The sequence below is a fragment of the Macaca mulatta genome, chromosome 17, assembly GCF_049350105.2.
Source record: "Macaca mulatta isolate MMU2019108-1 chromosome 17, T2T-MMU8v2.0, whole genome shotgun sequence".
Taxonomy (NCBI): Eukaryota; Metazoa; Chordata; class Mammalia; order Primates; family Cercopithecidae; genus Macaca; species Macaca mulatta.
In genome coordinates, this window is record NC_133422.1 from 90,537,543 (window position 1) to 90,557,213 (window position 19,671).

At 37.5% G+C, this 19,671-nt stretch overlaps 1 protein-coding gene and 1 pseudogene across 3 annotated transcripts in view; both read right to left on the minus strand.

Annotated features, from left to right (window-relative positions):
- Window positions 1-19,671, minus strand: part of UGGT2 (UDP-glucose glycoprotein glucosyltransferase 2) — a 244,134-nt gene that overhangs the window by 3,663 nt on the left and 220,800 nt on the right. The window lies entirely within an intron of this gene.
- Window positions 3,525-7,154, minus strand: LOC144336156 (peptidyl-prolyl cis-trans isomerase A pseudogene; annotated as a pseudogene). The gene has a single exon (XR_013407675.1). The product of XR_013407675.1 is annotated as a peptidyl-prolyl cis-trans isomerase A pseudogene (transcript).

Here is a 19,671-nt window from a genome sequence, read left to right on the forward strand (position 1 = left end):
CTTGACAATATTATGCTGAGTGAAATCAGTCAGTCACAAAAAAATAAATACTATATTATCCCACTTACATAAAGTATCTAGAGTAATCAAATTCATAGAGAGTAGAATGATGTTTGCCAGGGGCTAGGGAGAGAGGGGGAAGGGGAACTGTTAATTGAGTATAAAGTTTCAGATTTGCAACACGAAAAAGTTCTGGAGATCTATTCCAAAACAATGTGAATATACTTAACATTACTGAACTTAAAAATCGTTAAGATAGTAATTCTTGTTACGTTTTTTTTTTTTTTTTAACCACAATTAAAAGTACATAAAAATTGTATAGGATTGAACCAAGAGGTATAAAAATCCAACTAGTTAGAATCCTGGACAGAGAGAATAGAGGTAAGGGGGAAAGAGGTACATTATTTAAAACAAAAACAAACAAACAAAAACACAGTGAAAAAAAAAGTCCAAATTTGAAGAAAGGCATGAGTCATTAAACACACAAGCAAATTTACGGGATGCAACAAAAATGTGATCAGGGAAACTTATAGCTGTAAACACTAACATTGAAAAAGAAAAAAGATCTCAATTCAGCAACTCGACTTTGTAGCTTAAGGAACTGTAGCTGGTCAGGCAGGAATATGGGTAGCCTGGGTATCATATTTACAGTTGCTATCTGAAATGGGGCAGTCTTGCAGCCTGGGCCCTTAAGCTGCAGGGTGTGAAGGTTAACTCCAGGAGTTAATGTCAGAGTTGAAATGAATTACTGGAGATCCAGCTGGTGTCCAGCAAATTGGAGAATTGGTGTTAGCAAAACATTATATATATGTTGTTAGGAAGAAAAAACATCAGATGACAGCACTGCTCAAAGTGATCTACATATTTGACACAATCCCTATCAAAACCCCAATGACACTTTTTGCAGAAATAGAAAAACCTAAAATTCATATAAAATCTTGAAGGACCTTAATAGCCAAAACAATTTTGAAAAGAAAAGAATTGGACTCACTGATTTAAAAACTTACTACAAAGCTACAGTAATTAAAACAGTATGGTACTGGAATAAAAAGAGACATATAGACTAAAGGAATCGAGAACCCAGAAATAAATCCTTGCATATATGATCAAATGATTCTGACAAGGGTGTTCAGACCATTCAATGGGGAAATGACAGTCTCTCTAACAAATTGTGCTGGGACAACTAGATAGCCACATGCCAAAGAATGAAGTTGGACTCCTACTTCATACCATATTTAAAAATTAACTAAAGATAGATTTAAAAATCTAAGTTTAAGACCTAAAGCTCTTAGAAGAAAACATATATGGAAATCTTTGTGAATTGGATTGGGTAATACAGTTGACCCTTGAATAACACAGAAGTTAGGAACGGACACTAAACCCTTGCACAGCTGAAAATCCACATATAACTTTTGACTCTTTAAAAACTTTACTAATAGCCTACTGTTGACTGGAAGCCTTAGAGATAACATAAACAGCTAACACAGTTAACATATTTTGTATATGTATTTTATACTGTATTCTTACAACAAAGGAAGCTAGAGAAAATGTTAAGAAAATCATAAGAGAAAATATACCTTACTATTCATTAAATGGAAGTGGGTCATCAGAAAGGTCATCATCCACACTGTCTTCACATTCCATAGGCTAAGGAAGAGGAGTTGTTAGTTTGGTCTTCTTGTCTCTGGTGGCAGAGGTGGAGGAGGTAGAAGGGGAGGGAGGAGAGGCAGGCACACTCAGTGTAACTTCACAGAAATACCTTGTAATTTCTGTCTTTTTTTTGTTATTTCTCTAAAAACGTTTCTATATGGTACCAATCCTTCTTCCGCTATTTGTGTTAGTCTCGGTCTCCATATCATAGAGGGATCCATGTCATAAAAAGCAAAAGCAGTCTTTAATTGGAACTCTTCTGCCAATTGTCTAATGTCACTTTGTTTTCTGGCACTGCTTCTATGTCTTCTTCCTCATTGTGTGGCACTGGTTCAGAAGCACTCATCTCCATCAAGTCATCTTCTGTTAATTCTTCTGGTGTGGTGTCTACTAGCTATTTAATTTATTCAAGAAATCCGTATCTTGAAACCCTCAGCTCCCACTTTTTTTTTTTTTTTTTTTTTTGCCATATTCACAATCTCTTTCATGATTTCCTTGGTTAGCTTTGTCGTAAATCCTGTGAAGTCATGCACAACATCTGGACAGTTTTCTCCAGCAGAAATTTATGGCTTGGGGCTTGATAACTTTCATGGTTTTTTCTATAACAATGATGGTATTTTCAATATTATCATCCTTCCAGATTTTCAGGTTCTATCAGGGTTCTCTTCCACAGCACTGACAATCTTTTCCAAAGAGTACTTTCTGTAACGAGGCTTAAAGGTCCTTATTACACCCTGATCTAAAGACTGAATTAGAGATGTTGAGTTTGGGGGCTGACAGACCCCTTTGACACCTTCAGTGTTGAGCTCATGGAGTTCTGGGTGGCCAGAGAGCATTGCCCAATATCAAAAGAACTTTAAAAGGCAGTCCCTTACAGGCAACATACTTCCTGACCCCAGGGACAAAAGCATTGATGGAACCAATGCAGAGAAAGGATTCTTGTTGCCCAGACATTCTGTTGTGCAACTAAAAGACTGGCAGCTGATATTTATCTTTACCTTCAAGGCTTGGGGGTTAGCAGCTTTATAGATAAGAACAATACTGATCTTAAGACCAACTGCATTTGTATAAAATAACAGAGGTAGCCTATCTCTTCCTGTTTCAAATCTTGGTTTTCATTTCTCTTCCTTACTAATAAATGTCCTTTGTGGCATTTTTTTTTTTTCTACGAACAGGGAACTTTCATCTTCATTAAAAATCTGTTGGGGCAGATATCTTTTCTCCTTAGTGATTTTTTTCTTTCATAATTGAGAGTTTACTGGTTGGGTTGAGGATCACCACATAGACATTTCAATTTGTACACAATTCTTAACATATGTACCAAAAATCTAAAAAACCATGTATTGCAAATTCTTTGTAAAAGTTACTCTAGTGACTTTCCAGCTTAATATCTGGAGGCAAAATTTCCTTAAGAGGCTATCACGTGCCAGTATCTTCACATGTTGTTAAGCTGTTGCATACGTCCTACCAATTCATAACTGAATAGTATGTATACTACATACTCAAATTTTCATTCACAGCACATTCACAAAGTTATTGGAAAAACAGGACTATCACAACTAAAGATGTTACAGAGTACATACAATTCAGACAGGGAAAGCCATGAATATGGAGTGGTTTTCTTTAGCAAACAATTCTACTAAAAAACAACATGGGAACAGAAGTAATTTAAAATGTTTAAGACATTCAGTACAGGACTGTGACTCCATATTGCTGGTTAGTATGCTTTGTATTATAGGATGTAAAAACTAACCCCCCATCTATGGAATGTTAACCTGACACCTAAGATATTCAAAGCCTCCTATAATTCAATATCTCACACTATTTTCTGGTTGTACCAAAAAATAAACAACCGGTGAATGATTTCACCTCTCTTTTTTTTTTTTTTTTTTTGTTACTTAGTTTTTATTTCATAATCATAAACTTAACTCTGCAATCCAGCTAGGCATGGGAGAGAACAAGGAAAACATGGAACCCAAAGGGAACTGCAGCGAGAGCACAAAGATTCTAGGATACTGCGAACAAATGGGGTGGAGGGGTGCTCTCCTGAGCTACAGAAGGAATGGTCTGGTGGTTAAGATAAAACACAAGTCAAACTTATTTGAGTTGTCCACAGTCAGCAATGGTGATCTTCTTGCTGGTCTTGCTATTCCTGGACCCAAAGCGCTCCATGGCCTCCACAATATTCATGCCTTCTTTCACTTTGCCAAAGACCACATGCTTGCCATCCAACCACTCAGTCTTGGCAGTGCAGATGAAAAACTGGGAACCATTTGTGTTGGGTCTAGCATTTGCCATGGACAAGATGCCAGGACCTGTATGCTTTAGGATGAAGTTCTCATCTTCAAATTTCTCCCCAGAGATGGACTTGCCACCAGTGCCATTATGGCGTGTGAAGTCACCACCCTGACACATAAACCCTGGAATAATTCTGTGAAAGCAGGAACCCTTATAACCAAATCCTTTCTCTCCAGTGCTCAGAGCACGAAAATTTTCTGCTGTCTTTGGAACCTTGTCTGCAAACAGCTCGAAGGAGACGCGGCCCAAGGGCTCGCCGTTGACGGCAATGTTGAAGAACACGGTAGGGTTGACCATGGCTAGTAGTACAGGACTTTCCTCGGTGGCAGCGTCTGCAAAGCCGATTTCACCTCTTTTTAAAATAAGCATTTACACTTAAAAAATGGGATAAGGTGGGATTCCTTCCTTCTTAAAAATGTTTCCAGAGCTACTAAAAAACTTGCATTTACAAAATAGTTGATAAAAATATTCCTCTGGATTGTATGAGAAGGGAGACAGGAACCACTGATAAGACATGGTATAGGATATCAATCAGAGTTGGCTTCTTTCTCTCTAGCTTCATTGGAAGCTGAACTCTCCTCGGTTTTGTTTCTTCATTTTCTGCAGACAAATCTTCTTTACTTTCTCGGTTAGCCACTTCAGTCTGTTTTCCCTTTGCTCCTCCTTTCCCTTTTGTTTGCACGTCTGGAGATTTATCCCTTTCTGCTGCCTTTTTTGGCTTAGTTTCCACTTTTGCAGGGGCAGATTTAGCTGACAAGTGTGAAGATCTCCACTCTTGAGCTACTCCTTCGCTGCCCCCTTCAGTGGAGTTGACCTTCCTCTTGACATCCTGGCAGCAGGGAGGGTGTGTGCCAAGTGCCTGCAGGCTGCAGCACACTGAGACCCTTAGCAAAGCTGGGCTACTGGGCTGCCTGGCTGCTGCCGCTCCTCCCACCACCCAAGCTGCTCAGGTGATTTTCTTAATGGCATCTGGGAACTTGTCTGCTGCCTCTTGGTTGGCACAAGCTGCCTCTCCTATTATCTTGACTTTAAAAAACCAAACCTCATTCTAAAATTATCACATCATCCTTTGCTGGCATTAAATTCTCCAGCTTTAGATCCTGCACCTTACTTTTGCTTTAAGTTGTCATATAATGACTTTTCTTTTTCTTGATTTATATTAGTCTACAGGTAAGCCTTTCTTATAGTAATCCTGCACCAACATAAAAGCTGCATTTTAAATATGAGATAAATGGGTATTTTGCAAGAAGTATAAAGTTTTGGTGCCTGCTGACATAGCTGCAGTGCCAACTTCACAAAATTTTCATTTCTTTTTTCAATGGTCCTTACATTGGATACATTTATCTTGAAATGGAAAATCACATGTGAAGACCTCAGTCTACTGTACATATCAAGCAATTCAACTTTTTCTTGTAATATCATGGCTTTTTTCTCTGCTTCTTGGGAGCACTTCCAGCATCACCAGTGATAATCCATGACTTCATTTGGGTCCCATGGTATTATTCAAGTTTTATGGTATTGCACTAAACACGATATATGAACTGCTCATGTGGAGATGATTAGTGTTTTAAGCAGACACATTACTTGAGCTCACTGCAACAGCAACAGGAGGTGGCTACGACATTATTACAGTAGTATAGTGTGTACTACAGTTAATTTTATGTTTGTTTATATTTCTCAACTGCCTATGATGCCATGTATGGTCTGTGTTTGTGTGCATACATTTATCAATTTTAACTTTTAATAATAGACTTATGGATATTTTATACAGTAAATAATAAAACAGACTAGTATCTACATATGTTTTAACCATTCATGACATACCTAGCTTTTTAGTCTTTTCAATATTTCTAGGTTACATGGTTCCTCTGCAAGTGTTTTCAAACTGTTGCAAATGATCCAAAAAATTTTCCAGTATGTTTGTTGAAAAAAATCTACAGATAGGTGGACCTGTGCAGTTCAAACCTCTGTCGTTAAAGGGCCAAATGTAGTTTCTTAGCTATAGTACCAAAAACACAAGCAAGGAAAGACAAAAAAACCTGAGTATCAAAATATAAACATTTGTACCACAAAGGACATCATCGAGAAAATGAAAAGACAACAAAAAATGGGAGAAAATTTTATAAATCACACTTGGTAAGGTACTTGTATCAAAATATATAAAGAACTCTTAAAAATACACAACAAAAAGAAAACACAATTCAAAAATGGGCAAAGGATCTCAATAGATATTTCTCTAAAAAAGATATACAGACTGCCAATAAGCACACAATAAGATGGTGAATATCATTTGCCATCAGGGAAATGCAAATCAAAACCACAGTGAGACACTACTTCTCAGCCACTATGATATTTTTAATCAAAAAGACATAAAAAGTATTGACAAGGATGTAGGGAGATTAGAACCCTCATATAACTCTGGTGGAAATGTAAAATACAGCCAGTGGTTTTGGAAAATAGTCTGACAGTTCCTCAAGTGCTCAAACACAGAGTTACCATATGACCCAGTGATTTCACTAAGTATAAACCCAAGGAAAATGAAAACATAATATCTACTTAAAACCTGTATATAAATATTCATAGAAATATATTTTAACAGCATAATGCTAAGTGAAATAAGCCAGTTACAAATTATGACATTGGACAATCCCTACAGGCAAATCTGTGGAGGCAGAAGTAGATTCGTAGTACTTTCTAGATGAGTTGTTCAGGGTCAAGGAGATAGGGAAATTAGGGGGTGAGCTAAAGAGGACAGGATTTCTTTATGGGGTAGTGAATATGTTCTAAAGTTGATTGCTGTGATGGATGCACAACTCTGTGAATATACTAAAAGCCATTGAACTATACACTTTGAATTAGTGAATTGTAAAGTATGTGAATTATATATTAATAAAGCTATAGATAATTATTTAAAATGCAAATAGAAAAAATGTAATATGGGATTAATAATATATAATAGTAAAATGTATTATAACAATAGCATAAGAGAAAAGAGGAAAAAACAGAATTATAAGGTTGCAAAGTTCCTACACTATATATGAAACAAAGTAATATAATTTAAGGTCGACTATAGTGTGTTAGAGACATATATTCTAAACTGTAGAGAAACTTCATTAAAAAATAAAGGAAGTATGGCTAATAAAATAATACTGGAGATAAAATAGAATTTGAAGAAAAAAACCCAAAAGAAGGCAGAAAAAAGAAGGAAAAAAGGCATAAGGAACACAAATCAAACAGAAAAATAGGAAATGGCTTGTTTAAATCCAATCATATCCATAATTACAATAAATGTAATGCTTTAGATGAAAGGTTCGCAAACTTTTACTGTAAAAAGACAGATAATAAATATTTTTAGTTGTGGACTGTATAATCTCCAACAAAACTATTCAGCTGCCATTGCAGCACAAAACAGTCACAGACAGTACATGAATGAATGAGCAAATCTATGTTCCAATGAAATTTTAGAAACACTAGATATTTGGATATAATTTTCATGTACCTCAAGTTATTACTCTTTTGATTTTTTCCATTTAAAAATGTAAAAACAATTCTTTGGGGCTGTATAACAGCAGATTTGACCCACAGATGACCCTTGTATAAATTGGCCCACCCTTACATAAATACTACAGTGACAAGCGGTCTTTAAGATTGGATTAAAAAGACCCAACTATATGCTCTCTGCAAGAAACCCACCCTAATATACTAACAGATAGTTTTAAGTAAAAGGATAAAAAATACACTATGAAAACATTAGAACACAAAAGCTTGAGGGTCTGTATAAATATCAGATAATGCACTCTCCAGAATGAGAGATTACCAGCTAATTATACAGTTTGAATTTTTGTCCCTATCTATATCTCATATTGAATTGAGCTGTAATTCCCAATGCTAGAGGTGGGGGCTTGGTAGGAGGTGGTGTGGGGGCTTGGTGGGAGGTGGTTTGGGTCCTGGTGTCAGTCCTTCATGGCTTGGTGCTGTCTTTGCGGTAGTGAGTTCTCGTAAGATCTGGTTGTTTAAAAGTGTGTGGCACACCGTACCCACCCTACTCTCTCTCATCTTGCTCCTGCTTTCACCATGTTATATGCCTGCTCCCACTTCACCTTCAACACAAGTAAAAGCTCCCTGAGGCCTCCCCCATTTATGGGGTAGTGAATATGTTCTATAGTTGATTGCTGTGATGGATGCACAACTCTGTGAATATACTACAAGTGATTGAACTATACATTTTGATTGGTGAATTGTATAGTATGTGAATTATATCTCCCCAGAACCCAAGTGATGTTGGTACCATGCTTGCACAGCCTGAGAACCATGAACCAATTAAACCTCTTTTCTTTGTAAATCACCCAGTCTCAGGTATTTTTTTATGGCAGTGCAAAAATGGTCTAATACAGAAAATTGGTACCAAGGAGTGGGGCACTGCTATAAAGATACCTGAAAATGTGGACACAACTTTGAAACTGGGTAATAGCAGAGGCTGGAAGAGTATGGAGAGCTCAAAAGGAAATAGGAAGATAAAGGAAAGTTTGGAACATCTCAGAGATTGGTTAATGGTTGTGACCAAAATGTTGATAGTGATAGGGACAGTGAAATGAGGTCTCAGATGGAAATGAGGAACTGACTGGGACCTGAAGCAAAGTCACACATGTTATGCTGTAGCAAAGAACTTGGCTGCATTCTGTTTGTGCCCTAGGGACCTGTGGAAGTTTGACTTCAAAGCGATGATTTAGGGTATCTGGTAGAAGAAATTTCTAAGCAGTAAAATATTTAATACATGGCCTGGCTGTTTCTAGCAAGCTATGCTCAGATGTGGGAGCAAAGAAATGATTTATAGTTGGAACTTTTAAAAGGGAAGCAGGGTGTAAAAGTGGAAAATTTGCAGCCAGGCCATGTAGAAAATAAAAGCTTGTTTTCAAAGGAAGAATCCAAGCAGGCTGTGGAGCAACCACTTGCTAGAGATATTTGCATAACCAAAAGGGAGCCAAGGCTAACATCTAAGACAATGAGAAAAAGTCCTCAAAGGCATTTCAGAGACCTTTGCAGCAGCCCCTCCCATTACAGGCCCAGAGACCTAGAAGGGAAGAATGGTTTCATGGGCCAGGCCCAGGGCCCTGCTGCCCTGCAGCCCTGCATAGCCTCAAGACACTGTTTACCTCATTCTGACCACTCTGGCTCCAGCATCAGCTAAAGGAGCCCCAGATAGCTCAGGCTGCTACTTCAGAGGGTGCAAGCCATGAGCCTTGGTGGCTGTCATGTGGTGTTAAGCCTGCAGGCATGCAGAGTGCAACAGTGAATGAGGCTTGGCAGCCACTGCCTAGATTTCAGAGAACGTATTTTAAAAGTCTGAGAATCTAGGCAGAAGCCTGTGGCAAGGGTGGAGCCTCAGAGAGAACCTCTACTAGGGAAGTATGAAGCGAAAAAGTGGGATTGTATCCTCTTCCCCTACAGAGTCCCCACTGGGGGACTGCCTAGTAGAGCTATGAGAAGAGGGCCACTGTCCTCCAGAGCCTGGAATAGTAGACCCACTGGCAGCTTGCACCTTCAGTGTGGAAAAGCTGTAGGCACTCAAGTCTAGCCTGTGAGAGTAGCCTCAGGGGTTGAACCCTGCAAGGCCACAGGGGGGGAACTGCTCAACGCCTTGGGAGCCCATCCCTCATATCAGTGTACCTGGATGTGGGACATGGAGTTAAAGGAGATTATTTTGGAGCTTTATGATTTAATGACTGCCCTGCTGGGTTTTGGATCTGTGTGAGCCTGTAGCCCCTTTCTTTTGGCCAATTTTTTTCCTTTTGGAAGAGGAATGTTTCCCAATGCTTATATCTCCTTTGTATCTTGGAAGTAACTAGTTTTTTTACTTTACAGGCTCATAGGTGGAGGGGATTTGCCTCAGATCTCATGTCCTTCTCACATTGTAAAATACAATCATGCCTTCTCAACAGTCTTCTAAAGTCTTAACTCATTCCAGCATTAACTCAAAACTCCAAAGTCCAAAGTCTCATCTGAGGCAATCTCCTTTGACTTCAACTCATTCTATTAAACAAGTATTACTTTGACATTAACACCAGATAAAGGCATTAAGAAAATTATAGACCAATATCCTCCATGAACACAGATGCAAAAATCTTTTAAGAAAATTTCAGGAAATTGAAACCAGCAATATATAAAAAGGATCCTCCATCATAGCCAAGCAGACTTTATCTCAGAAATACAAGGTTGATTAAACACTGTAATGTCAATCAGGATAATTTATACATTAACGACAAGAGAAAAGCCACATGATCATCTCAACAGATACAGAAAAAGCATTTTAAATACTCAAGTATCAGTTTATGATTAAAACTCCCAGTAAACTAGGAATAAAAGGAAACCTTTTCAGCCTGATAAAGGACAACTATGAAGACCCAAAGTTAACATCATACATAATGGTCTAAAACTAAATGCCTTCTCACTAAGATGAAAAGCAGGCAAGGAAGGGTATCTGTTCTCAACCCAGAGGTCCTTGCCAGTCCAGCACAATAAGAAAAATAAATAAAACACCTTACTATAAAGACTGGAAAGGAAAAAGTAAAACTATTTTTATTTGCTGGAGATATGATCCATTGTGAAGAAAATCCTGTGAACTCTACAACTATAACAGGACCCATTAGCAAAAAATTCCTAAGATCTCTACTAGAACTAATAAGTGAGTATAGCAAAGCCACAGGACATAAGGTCCATATACAACAATTAATTGTATTTCTATGTATTAGCAACAAACTAGAAATTTAAAAATACCATTTATATTAGCATTCAGTTATAAATTCTTAGTAAAATATGTACACTGCAAACTAAAACTCTGCTAGGAGTAATTAAAGACCAAAATAAATCAAGAAACATAACATATTCATGAATTGGAAGCTTAATATAATCAACACATTAATCTTCACCAAACTGATTTAACAAGAGTTGCAATCAAAATCTCAGTAGGCCTTTCTGTTTTCCAAAGAAATTCAAAACCCAAAACCTAAAAAAGGGCAAAAATCTTGAATAGGCACTTTGCAAAAAAAACCAAAAAACAAAAAACTTACACAGATGGCCAATAAGCACAATGATATGGTTTGGATTTATGTCCTCACCAAATCTCATCCCCAGTGTTGGAGGTGGGAGGGTGTAATTCCCTGGTAGGAGGTAACTGGACCACGGGGGCAGAGTCCTCATGAATGGGTTAGCACCATCCCCTCAGTGCTGTTCTTGTGATAGTGGGTGAGTTAGTATGAGACCTGGTTGTTTAAAAGTGTATGACACCTCCCGCTTCTCTCTCTTGGTCCTGTTCCTCCCACGTAATACACCTGCTCCTACTTTGCCTTTCACCATGAATAAAAGCTCCTTGAGGCTTTCCCAGAAGCAGATGCTGCCATGCTTCTTGCACAGTCTGCAGAACCACACGAGCCAATTAAACCTCTTTTCTTTATAAATCACCCAGTCTCAGGTATTTCTTAACGGCAGTGTAAGAACGAACTAATATTATAATTAGTCTGCAGGGAAATGTAAATAGAAACTACAACAATATATCACTATGCATCCATTAAATTAAGAGAGAGATGATATCAAATGTTAGTGAGGAAGTACAGCAATTGGAACTCTCGTATGTTGTTTGTTAGAATGTTACAATCACTTTGGAAAACAGCTTCTCAGTCTCTCAGGTTAAATACAAGCTTTCCATATGACCCAACACCCCCATACTACTAGGTATTTACAGAAGAGAAATGAAAATATATGGTCCAGACTAAGACTAGTAATAGCCCCAAACTGGAAATAACCCAAATGGTCATCAAATAGAAAGGACAGGCACCAAATAGTGTATCTATACAATGGAATAGCATTCAAAAATAAAAAGGAATAATCTACTGATATATTCAACATGGTAAGTCTTTGGTTTCAGTTTTGTGAATTCAAACAAAAGAGTATGTACTTATTCAATGTATGGCACCGGAGGAAAGGCATAACTGTTACAACAGAAAGTAGGTTAGTGATTGCAAGAGTTGGGTGTGGAAAGGAAGGTTCTGCCACAAAGGTGAATTGCAGAGCTGCATGGGCTGAGGAAAATGTTCTACATCTTGATTGTGATGGTGATTACATGACTGTATATATTATTAAAAAGTCACTAAACTGGGCTGGGCACAGTGGCTCATGCCTGTAATCCTAGCACTTTGGGAAACCGAGGCAAGCAGATCACTTGAGGTCAGGAGTTCGAGACCAGCCTGGCCAACATGGCAAAACCCCCTCTCTACTAAAAGTACAAAAATTATCCAGGCATGTTCGCACACGCTTGTAATTCCAGCTGCTTTGAGAAGCTGAGACACAAGAATCGCTTGACCCTGGGAGGTGGAGGTTGCAGTGAGCTGAGATCACACCACTGCATTCCAGTCTGGATGACAAAGCAAGACTCTGTCTTTAAAAGGAAAAAAAAAAAGTCACTAAACTGTATGCTTAAAATTGGTGAATCTTATACCTCATTAAAGATTAATAAAAACAAACAAAAAATCAAAGTGTAACATAAGATCATAAACATTCTGGTATAATCAGTAAGTATAAGGTTAACAACTCAAAAGTTAGAAAAATTTATACTCAGATTAAAAGGAAAGACCACATGCAGTGCCTCATGCCTGTAATCCCAGCACTTTGCGGGCCTGAGGTGGGCAGATTGCTCCAGGCCAGGAGTTGGAGACCAGTCTGGACAACACAGTGAGACCCCGTCCCTACAGAAGAAAAAAAATTAGCTGGGCATGGTGGCACACGCCTGTAGTCCCAGATACATGGGAGGCTGGGGTGGCAGGATTGCTTGAGCCCAGGAGTTTGAGGCTGGAGTGAGCTATGACTGCCACTGCACTCCAGCTTGGGCAACAGAGTGAGAGCCTGTCTCTAAAAAACAAAATTAAAATATTGGAAGGAAAAAAACCACAATGTAAATATAAAATATATACCTAAAACCTACAAATGTTGACAATAAAAGGCTGAATGAAGACATGCAAAACAAATTCAACAAAGATTATAACATTAGAAGCTTCATTAAAGAAAAAAGCCATGATGAACAACTCAAATTCCAAGAGGGAGCAATAATACAGATGACATTCATTGCCCATCATGAAATTAAACTACAAATTGATACCAAAATTAGGAGAAAACCCATTACTATAGGAAATTAAAATGAAAACAACAACTTCTTTTTGAACCAAATAAAAAACCCAAACTATATTACAAAAATTATAATAAAAGTCCAGTATTTATCAGAATCAGAACCTGGGAGAAAAATGCATAGCACCAAAAATACCCTGGCCAGACACTCATGCCTATTACCCCAACACTTTGGGAGGCCAAGGCGGGAGGATGGCTTGAGCCAGGGAGTTCGAGAACAGCCCTGGGCAACGCAGTGAGACCTCCTCTCTACTAAAAACAACAATAATAAATTAGCTGGGAGCAATGGTGCACGCTTGTAGTCCCAGCTACTCAGGAGGCTGAGGCTGGAAAATTGCTTGAGCCCAGGAGATTGAGGGTACAATGAGCCATGACTGTGCACTACATGCAAGCCTGGGAGGCAGTGTGAGACCCTGTCTCAAAAGAAAAGAAAAGCTTTGCATTGACATCTGTTTCCAGAACAACAAGGCGGCAGCTTATTTGTGAATTGTCCCTCTTTCTTATTGTTAATATATAACAACGAGAAGAAAACAAAACAGAACAAAATCTACAAACAACATTTCAGCAAAAATAAGAAACAGAGAAAACCTGCAAACTCAAAATTGTGATTAAGTACTGCCGAAAACAGAGTTGTACAGCAGAACTGCATGGGAAGTTGCAAAGTTACTGTGGAAGAGAAACACGCTACGCGAAAGGTGGTCTGACAGGTGCTCAGAAGGTGCTAGACCTTCCAGAAGAGCAAGAGCCTGCTCCTGAGAGGGAGTGCCTGTGAGTGTGATGTAGCTTGAACAAGGCAGGATTGATTACTGGGGAGGCAGAGAGAGAAAGCTAATCAAGGCTCAGGCTACGGGTCCAGAGGGGAAGATCTCACAAAATACCAGCTACAGTGGCATCACCTGGGATGGCAAGAGGAGGGATTTGTGAAACAGAGACCTGCAGGAAGAAGCCTTCTTCAGTCAGGCTAGGACCTGAGAGCCAGAGCTGCGGACACATGGAAGAGTTACCTCTAGGCCTTTCCTATAGCAGCAGTAGAGAAAGCACTGAACTACAAAGTTGAAACAACCATGACCCATTATATATTACCATACCCTTCCCTAGGATCCTCCTGTGCTCCAAGTCTAGGAAACTCCTTCACCCAAAAATTCATTCAAAATGCTATGAGAAATAAAAAATAGGCTAACATTCATACAGTTAAGGAAAACTTACCCCAAAATCACACAAAGTAGATGAAAATTACAACTTAAGATTCCAAGATGAGCTAAAAAGTTTTTAAATATTGATAATATATTACCTTTCTTGTTGTTTCCCTTTATTATGCTATTGAATATGTTCAAGCTTCTATTACATTTGTCAACTTTCAACATCACTTGACTGCTAGTCATTACAAATAGAGAGTAAGCAAGTTTATTCTGTCTACTTTTTCTCCCCTTTCTATTTTTTGTTGTTGTATTATTCCTGCATTATTAGACTGTCGCCTAACATTTATTTATATACCATTGTTATCCTTATGTCTATCTTTGTTTTAGTCTCTGCTCACCACCAAAATAAGTAAGCTTATGGAAGCTCTAAAAGCATAATGAATAAAATAGATCTTATATATACACACACACATATACATTTATACATGTGTATGTGTGTATGTAATAATATATACTTATATATGTATGTATATATCTATACTTTGGTAAAAAGAATGCATCTTCTCTAAGAACTCATGAAACATTCATAAAAACTGATATTAGGCCACAAAGAAAACAACAATAGATTGTAAAAGGAAGAAATAATACAGACAATATTATTTGATCTCAATACAGTAACACTAGAAATAACAAAATCAGAAAACATAAAGGCTCTTTCACATAGGAAACAATCAGTCTTCATAATACAACTCTTAGGTCAAAGGGTAGAATCAACTACAACCGAGCTAACATAATGTAGAAAAACAGGAGAAAAATAAGAGAAAGCATGAATGTACAAAATAAGAAATGAAATAGGCCAGATGTGGTGGCCCATGCCTGTAATCCGAGCACTTTGGGAGGCCAAGGTGGGCAGATCACTTGAGGCCAGGTGCCCAAGATCAGCTTGACCAACATGGCAAAACCTCATCTCTACTAAAAATATAAAAATTAGCCAGGCATGATGGCACACACTTATAATCTCAGCTAGTCAGAAGGCTGAGGCACAAGAATCACTTGAACCTGGGAGGCAGAGTTTGAGCTGAGACTGCACCACTGCACTCCAGCCTGTGTGTCAGAGTGAAACTGTCTCAAAAAATAAAATAAAATAAACAAGAAACAAAGACTTTTTTTTTTTTTTTAGAGAATACTTTTTACAACACTATAGAATATATCCAATATAAATCTTTTTCTTGGAAAACATAATTTGCCAAAACTGACTCCAGAAGCTATATAAAGACTGAACAGCCAAATTTCCACAGAAGCAGAGAAAGCTGTCTACTCCCCTAAAAAGCCCCAGGTTCCACTGCTATGTAAACTGTTCCAGAGCACAAAAAAGGAATACAAAGCTCCTAATTATTTTCATGAAGTGGTGGTAACTTCGGCAACAAAAGAAAAATAAGTATTAAAACCTGAAAAAACTGCACAAAAGAGCACTACAGTTTTCATCTATGAATATTGATGCAAAAATACTTAGACATTAGAGAAAAGACTACCAGCACATATAAGAATAATAGGTCATGACCAAGTGAGGTTTATTCTTTTTTAAAATTTTTATTTCAATAGCTTTTGGGGTACAAGTGGTTTTCGGTTACTTGGATGAATTCCATAGTGGTGAATTCTCAGATTTTAGTGTACCCATCACCTGAGCAGTGTACATTGCATCCAATATGTAGTCTTTTATACCTCATTCCCTTTTCCCTCCCTGCCCCTCAAGCCCCCAAAGTCCATTGTATCACTGTACGTCTTTGTGTCCTCATAGTTTAGTCCTCACTTGTAAGTGAGAACATATGGTATTTGAGTTTCCATTCTGAAGTGACTTCACTTAGAATAATGGCCACCCAGTTGCTATAAAATACACTATTTTGTTCCTTATTATTATTTTCATTCCTTTAGTCCAGGGGATATATATACACCATGTTTTCTTTATCTACTCATTGGTTAAGGCATTTCAGTTGGTTCTTTGCAATTGTGAAATGTGTTGCTATAAACGTGTATGCATGTGTCTTTCTCATATAATGACTTCTTTTCCAGTGGGGAAGATACCCAGTAGTGGGATTTCTGTATTGAATGGTAGATCTACTTTTAGTTCTTTAAAAAGTCTCCATACTGTTTTCCATAGAGGTTGCGCTAATATACAGTCCCACCAGCAGTGTAAAAGTGTTCCCTTTTCACCATATCCATGCCAACATCTACTCATTTCTGACTTTTTCTTTATGGCCATTCTAACAGGAGTAAGGTGGTATCTCATTGTGGTTTTAACTTGTATTTTCCTGCTGAATAGTAATAATGGGCATTTTTTCATGTTTCTTGGCCACTTGAACATCATCTTTTGACAAATTTCTATTTATGTCCTTTGCTCACTTTTGATGGGATTTTTTTTTCTTGCTAATTTGAGTTTTTTGTAGATTCTGGATACTAGTCCTTTGTCAGATGCATAGTCACAAATATTTTCTCCCATTCTGTGGGTTGTAGGTTTAGTCTGATGATTATTTCTTTTGCCATGCAGAAGTTTTATAATTAGGTCCCATTTATTTATTTTGGTTGCATTTGCTTTTGGAGTCTTGGTCATGAAATCTTTGTCTATCAATGTCCAGAAGAGTTTTTCCAGTGTTATTGTCTAGAAATGTTTATGGTTACAGATAAACCATAAACATCTTGATCCATCTTGAGCTAATTTTTGTATAAGGTGAGAAATGGGGATGTGGTTTCATTCTTCTTTATGTGGCCTGCAAGTTTTCCCAGCACCATTTATTGAATAGGGTGACCTTGCCCCAGTTTGTTTTTTTATGCTTTGTCAAAGAACCAGTTGGCTGTAAGTACTTGGCTCCATTTCTGTGGTCTCTCTTCTGTTCCACTGGTCTACATGCCTATTTTTATACCAGCATCATGCTGTTTTAATAACTATAGCCTTGTCATAGAATTTGAAGTTTGGTGATGTGATGCTTCCAGATTTGTTCTTTTTGTTTAGGATTGCTTTAGCTATTCAGGCTCTTTTTTTGGTTCCATATGAATTTTAGGATTGTTTTTCCTAGTTCTGTGAAAAATGATATGGTATTTGGGTGTGAATTGCATTGAATCTGTAGATTGCATTGGGCAGTATAGTCATTTTCACAATATTGATTATTTCCACGGGATGTGTTTTCATTTGTGTCATCTATGATGATTTCTTTCAGCAGTTTTCCTTGTAGGGATCTTTTACCTCCTTGGTTAGGTATATGCCCAGGTATTTTCTTTGCAGCTGTTATAAAAGGGATTGACTTCTTGATTTGCTTCTTAGCTTGGTCATCCTTTGTGTATAGCAGTGCCACTGATTTGTGTGCAGTGACTTTGTAGCCTGAGACTTTACTGAATTAGTTTATCAGAACTAGGATTTTTTTGGATATGTCTTTAGGGTTTTCTAGGTAGATGGTCATATCACTGGTGAACAGCATTAGTTTGACTTCCTCTTTTCCACTTCGTATGTCCTTTATTTCTTTTGCTTGCCTAATTGCTCTGGCTAGGACTTCCAGTACTATGCTAATAGTTTGTGCATGTAAAGGTGTTCATAGCGGTCTTGAATGATCTTTTGTATTTCTGCAGTATTGGTTGTGAGTCTCTGGTTTCATTTCAAATTGAGCTTATTTGGATTTTCTCTCTTTTTGGTTAATCTCATTAATAGTCTATCAATTTTGTTTATCTTTTCAAAGAACCAGCTTTTTGTTTCATTTTTCTTTTTTGTTAGTTTCAATTTCATTTAGTTCTGCTCTGATCTTTGTTATTTATTTTCTTTCAATGACTTCGGGTTTAGTTGGTTCCTGTTTCTCTAGTTCCTTGAGGTGTGGCATTAGGTTGTCTATTTGTGCTCTTTCAGGCTTTCTGATGTAGGCATTTGATGCTATGACTTTTCCTCTTAGCACTGCTTTTGTTGTATTCCAGAGGTTCTGATAACCTCTGTCACTATTACCATTCATTTCAAAGAATCTTTTGATTTCCATCTTGATTTTATTGTTAATCCCCAATTCATTCAGGAGCAGATTATTTAATTTCCATGCATTTGTATAGTGTTGACAGTTCCTTTGGGAGCTGATTTCTAATTTTATTCCACTGTTGTCTGAGAAGATACTTGATATGATCTCGACTTTCTTAAATTTATTGAGACTTGTTTTGTGGCCTATGTTGGAGAATGTTCCATGTGCTAAGAAGAATGTATATTCTGCAGTTGTTGGGCAGAATGTTCTGTAAATTTCTGTTAAGTCCATTTGTTTTAGGGTACAGCTTAAGTCCACTGTTTGTTGGCTTTCTGTCTCGATCTGTTTAGTGCTGTCAGTGGAGTACTTTTAAGTCCACCACTATTATTGTGTTGCTATTTTATTTCTTGGGTCTAGTAGTAACTGTTTTATAAATATGAGAGCGCCAGTGTTAGGTGCATATAGATTTAGTATTATAGTATCTTCTTGTTGGATTGATCCTTTTATCATTATATAATGACCTTGTCTTTTTTCACTGCTGATGCCTTAAAGTCTGTTTTGTCTGATATAAGAATAGCTACTCCTGCTTGCTTTGGTTTTCATTTGTGTAGCATATCTTTTCCATCCCTTTATCTTGAGTTTATATGAATTCTTATGTGTTAGGTAAGTCTCCTGAAGAAAGCAGATATTTCTATTGTGATTTTTAAATTCATTCTGCCATTCTATATCTTTTAATTGGAGCATTTAGGCCATTTACATTCAACGTTAATATTGAGATGTGGGGTACTGTTCTATTCATCAGTATCAGTTGTTGCCTAGATAAACTGTTGTTGTGTTATAGTTTTACAGGGCCTATGAGTTTTTTTTGTTTTTGTTTTTGCTTTCAAGAAGTCCTATTTTAGTGCATGTTGAACTTTTGTTTCGGGATTTATAACTTCTTTTAGCATTTCCTATAGTGCTGGTTCAGTAGTAGCAAATTCCCTGAGCATGTGTTTGTCTGAAAATGACTTCATTTCTCTTTCATTTATGAAAGGTTTTAGTTTTGCTGGATTTATTCATTTTGCTGGATACAAAATTCTTGACTAACAGTTATTCTGTTTAAGGAAGCTAAAGATAGGACCCCAATTCCCTTCTAGCTTATAAGGTTTCTGCTGAGAAGTGTGCTGTTAGTCAGATAGGTTTTCTCTTACAGATTATTTGATGCTTTTGTCTCGCAGCTCTTAGAATTCTTTCCTTCGTGTTGATTTTAGATACCTGACAACTGTGTGCTTCAGTGATGATCTTTTCGTAATGAAATTTCCAAGGAGTTCTTTGAGCTTCTTGTATTTGGATACTGAAATCTCTAGCAAGGCCAGGGATGTTTTCCTCAATTATTCCCCCAAATAAGTTTTCCAAATGTCTAGCCTTCTCTTCTTCCTCAGGAA